Source organism: Echinops telfairi, unplaced genomic scaffold, assembly GCF_000313985.2.
Source record: "Echinops telfairi isolate 266 unplaced genomic scaffold, ASM31398v2 ScPeMD7_31;HRSCAF=116, whole genome shotgun sequence".
Lineage (NCBI taxonomy): Eukaryota > Metazoa > Chordata > Mammalia > Afrosoricida > Tenrecidae > Echinops > Echinops telfairi.
In genome coordinates this window covers 59441535-59446650 of record NW_022103928.1, presented here as the reverse complement: position 1 = coordinate 59446650, position 5116 = coordinate 59441535, and the positions used below count along the sequence as shown (strand labels likewise).

The 5116-nt window shown below is 45.3% G+C and overlaps 1 protein-coding gene across 1 annotated transcript in view; it reads left to right on the top strand.

Moving 5' to 3' along the window:
- RAB18 (RAB18, member RAS oncogene family) overlaps nucleotides 1-5116 on the top strand; it is a 22883-nt gene that overhangs the window by 376 nt on the left and 17391 nt on the right. The window lies entirely within an intron of this gene.

Sequence of the window (5116 nt, the reverse complement as noted above, 5' to 3'; positions counted from 1 at the left end):
CGGGGGTCCGCCAGGCCCCGTTCTCCGATCGCCTCCCCGCCCGGAGGTCTCCCCGAGAACACGGCAGTCCGATGGCCGCCGGCCGGTTTGCTGCGGGGCGGGGCGGGCCCCGGGCCGGGGTCCAGCGTGCCTGACACCCCGCGAGTTGGGAGTTGTAACTTTGTCACGTTGGGGTTCAGACGTGACGTCCAGCACAGGAAGTTCCGTGACGCCCCATGTCACGCCCCTGGCCTATTTGGCACCCCGGCTCTCCCTCCGTTTCTTTTGGGACCCGCTCCGCTGGCCGTGGCAGTGCCTGAAAAACTCCCCCGAAGAGGGCAGTGTGTAGGTTGTGGGCCCCCTTCGGAGACGCACTGGGATCGCTGCTCCTCGTTCTGCCACATCATGGAAATAAGGACCCACGACCTTTTACATTCTTTTGTTTAGACCCTGGGGGTGGGGGGATTACTGGAAAGTATAAAGTAAAACATGGCTCTGTGTGGGTGTCGCCCGAGTTGTGATTCCATCCAGAGTTGGAGTCATCTTTGGCCACCTGATAATGAGTATTAGCGTCTCAGCAATCCTGATCTTCGTGCCCCTTTCAGCGGCTTGTCGTTATATTTTAGATCTACCACCCCGGATCCGTGTATATTTCAAACCCTTGAAAGTCACTTCAAAAAGTCTTTAGAAAATACTTCCAGATTCAGCTTGTCTGGCATACTCTAGAATTTTGTGTTTTTAAAGTATGACAATAGATTTTCGTAGTTCTCATTCGACATACTATACACATTAAAGGGATAGACTTGTACATACCCAGGAGTAGATTAATGAAACACCGTGGACTAATAATATTGTCTGATTCGTGGGGCCAATACTTAAAGGGTGAGTAAGATCGTTTTTTAGGATCACGATCATTGTACATATTTGAGGATTAAAAATCAATTTATTGGACATTGATGAGGAATTGCATAACCCTTGTGACCTTTTTGTCTTGAGGTGTGGCTGTCATTTAAGTTAAGGTATGCGAGGTTGCCGATTTTGAAGTGAAGAATGATCGATCAGATGTCATTTCATATGGTTCATCCCAATACATGTTGACTGGCATAACTTCTAAATGTAGTCATGAATGATCAGTTAAGCTATGTTAAAATTTTCAGGAAAGTTACCTGGAAGTGCATTGTGAACCTAATAAGGTTCCCCCTTTAGAGTAAATTCTGTTCGTTAGCTTTATTGGTCTTCCTAGTTTGATCCTTCCAAACAAGCTTACTTGGACCTAATCTGCTCTCAATGCCTAGTTGCCCTGTGGGTTAGACACTGGGCTGCCAACTGCAAGGCATGGAGTTCAAACCCACCAGTTGTTCTTTTGGAGAAAGATGAGGAGGCTTCTCCCATGAAGAAAAGATTCGCAGTCTCAGGAACCCTAGAGAGGGTCCCTGGGAATCAGAGTCAACGCAGTGGCAGTGGCTTTGTTTTGTGTCGTGGTCATATAACATCTGCTCAGTGCAGCATCTGAACACCTTTCACCACCTCTCTGAGGGGTAGATAGCACCACAGATGACATTGGTGTCTTTCAACCAGATACACATTATTGGTTGAGGTGAGGAGCTAAGGATGAAAGCTCTGAGCGAGCCACCCCCCCCCCCCGCCCGCCCCCCCAACTTTTATTCTAGATGAGAATGTCTTTTTGCTGAAATAGAAACCCGTCTTTTTAAGGTGAGTTAGCACAAAACCTTTACAATGGTCCTAAGCTTAAAAGGATCCTTAGGAGTTCCACAGCTAGTCAAAGTGAGATATCACTGGCTTTGTTGAGAAATTATTGTCCAACAGGGGACCTTTTCATTAAGCCACAAGAGTAGCTACTTTTTACTAGTGTGCTTCAGACTGTGGGAGTGAGATCAGGATTATAATAGTGTTGCCAACACTCATGTGGCCTTGTGTCTAGTACTTAATCCCTTTGGCCCTGAAATGTCTTCATTTGACAAAGTGAGACGGTTGGAAAAGAAACCTCTCAACCCCATGTACTTTTAAATGTATGAGGCTCTTTGACACTGGGCTGTGGCCTGGTGAAGTAAAGTAGCACAGGGAGGCAGGAAATGAAGTGCTTGCCCCTCCCACATTCACATTTCATTTGTAAGGAGCCCTGGTGGCACAGAGGTTACACGTTGAGCTGCTAGCTGCAAACTCAGCAGTTCGAAACCACCGGCTGTTCGGCTGCGCCTGGAGAGGATGACTGGGCTTTCTGCTCCAGTAAAGAGTTACATACAGCCTTGGAAACGCACGGGGGCACTTCTGCCCTCCCCTACAGGGCCGCTAGGAGTTCCCATTGACTTGATGGCAATGAGTGAGTGCTATTTGTAAATTAAAAAGTGAAGATTAGTTGTATTCCTGTTGTTTTTGTTATGCATTCCATTTTTCTCTGAATGGAATCAACCAGACCAAGTCCACTGCTGTCACTGTGACCTCTAGGACAGAGTAGAATTGTCCCCATGGCCAAGGCAGTAAATGTTGCTTCCGGTGGCGTCTGGTGGGTTCCAGTGACCAGCATGATGTTGGCAGCTGAGTCCTTTAACTAGTGTGCCCCCAGGGCTTGCTTTCTGAGTGGAATAGTGGTCGTCATTCCTTCCATTGGTTGCTCTGCGTGGAAATTATTTTGTTGTATTTAACTGAAAGAAGGAGGGGTTATGTGTGCATCGTTTACAGCAGTGATTCTTAATCACTTTGAGAACTCTAAGAAGGGAAAGGCTGGCTACCTGCCTAGGAAAGTGCACACAGAGGATTTAAAATACATTTCTGGCCTCACAGCGCACCCTGGTTAAGATCTGACTTACATTCAGAACCTTCACTAAAATGTGCTGTTTGCACTCTATCTTTTTTGTTCCTTGCCCTTCCAGACAAAGTATGGCTATTGATAAAAGTGGTTATAAAGATTAGAAGTTATGTAAGGAGAGCCCTTAGCTCCATGTCTAGTGTATTCTGGGTGTACAATGAACAACAGCCAATACCATTATTAGTTGTACTTTACCATGGTATTTTTATTATCATAACTACTCTAAAGTATTGATTTAACCTCTGTTTTTATATTAATATTTTCTGTATTGACCAAGGACAGACACATAACTTTTTTATTCTTAAATGTTGGACAATTGAACTTTTAAATAAAATACTTTAAATTTTAAGTTTCGTATTGGGGAGGGAAGGAAACTTGTAAGTAGTCTCTTAAGAGTCTTGGTAGCGCTGTCACTTGTAACTCTTGTTGGAGAAGTCAGTGAAAACGGTGATAGCCAAGCTTAGGCATAGGGGCCACATCGCTGTTGGACCCTGCTGCACTTATTTTGCTCTCCGGCTGCTGGTTTAAGAGTAAACACAAGAATGAAAAGCCAGGAAGGGTAGAGTTACTTTTTCATATGTAATTAGGGGCAGTGGCTTTGGAAACCACAAGGCTGCCTTCGTGTTTTGCAATAGTCTGTGGACAAAAACAAGTGGTAGCAGCAATTATCACAGTCTCATTCTTACGCACGTTTTTCTCCAGTGTAGATATCCGCTCATTATCTTAAACTTTCTTTTATTAAGTGCAAATAGATCTTGTTATATTTTTATTTTTTAAGAACTAATAATTGACACTTCATATTAAGTAAAATTCAGGAATGTGTTGCTTAACATCGTTTGTACAACATCTAACTGCATATGTATATGTATCTGTGGATGGGGGCACCCGGGTATCTGAGACACTGGCTTGAGATTGGAGTCCCACTTCTGCCCAGCTGTTGTGTGGGGCCGGGAAGCTGCCTAGTCGGAGGCATTAGAGGCACAGACCCAAACTCCCAACACTGGTTCCTCTTAGCTCCCTCGCCATCCCTCTAGTCCAGTGGTTCTCAACCCTCTTAATGCCGCAACCCTATAATGTAGTTCCTCAGTTGGTGGTGACCCTCCAACCATAAAATTATTTTCGTTGCTACTTCATAATTGTAATTTTGCTACTGTTATGAATCAGGCGACCCCTGTGAAAGGGTCGTTCAACCCCCCCGTAGGGGTCTTGACCCACAGGTTGAGAACCGCTGCTCTAGTCCCTGAACTTTGCCCAGTTAGGTCCAGCAGAGAGCCAGTAGAAAGATAGGCACCCTGTATGCCTTAGGTACTCTTGGACTGCACTGTTCCTTTCCCTGTCAGGTGGTCAATTGAGCTGGCCGTCGTGCACCTGCTTAAGCCAAGAAGCTAGCCTGAGTACTCATCTGAAGCCGTGGCAGTGCACCACACCGCATCCCTGGGCCAGGGTGCCCTGTGCTCCATGGACACAGGTGTTGTACAGCATCCAAATCACAGAATGAATTATGGATATAAAATGTTGAATGTCTAATTCTAGATGTAAGGATATCCTTCCATTCTTTTTTCACCATTCATCTTTCATGGTCTCTTACCCTAATCATGCCCATTGACTTCTTGTCGATTTTCTTCGGGCATTAACTATTCAAAGCATGGAGCAGTTCTTGTGGACCTTTTTCTTAAACACCTTCGGGAGCTCCGTATTCCCGACTTGGCCCCACCCTGTGTACCAGCATATGCCAGAAGTGCCTACGCGGCCCACTATGCTCTCTTCAACCGCTTAAAAAAAATGTATTGGGGGCTTGTACAACTCTTGTCACAATCCATCCATCCATCCATTGTGTCAAGCACACTTGTACATTTGTTGCCATCATCATTCTCAAAACATTTCCTTTCTACTTGAGCCGTTGGTATCAGCTCCTCATTCCCCCCCCCCCCATGAACCCTTGATAATTTATAAATTATTAATATTTTGTCATGTCTTGCACTGTCCGATGTCTCCCTTCGCCCACTTTTCTGTTGTCCATCCCCCACGGAAGGGGTTATATGTAGATCATTGTGATCAGTTCCTTCATTTTCCCCAACCTTCCCCTTCCCTTCCTGGTATCACTACTCTCATTATTGGGGTTTATCTGTTCTGGATTCCCTGTGTTTCCAACTCTTATCTGTACCAGTGTACATCCTCTGATCTAGCTAGATTTGTATGGTAGAATTGGGACGATTCTACCTTACAAATAGTTGGGGGAAGGAAGCATTAAAGAACTAGAGGAAAGTTGTATGTTTCATTGGTACTATACTGTACCCCCTGACTGGCTCG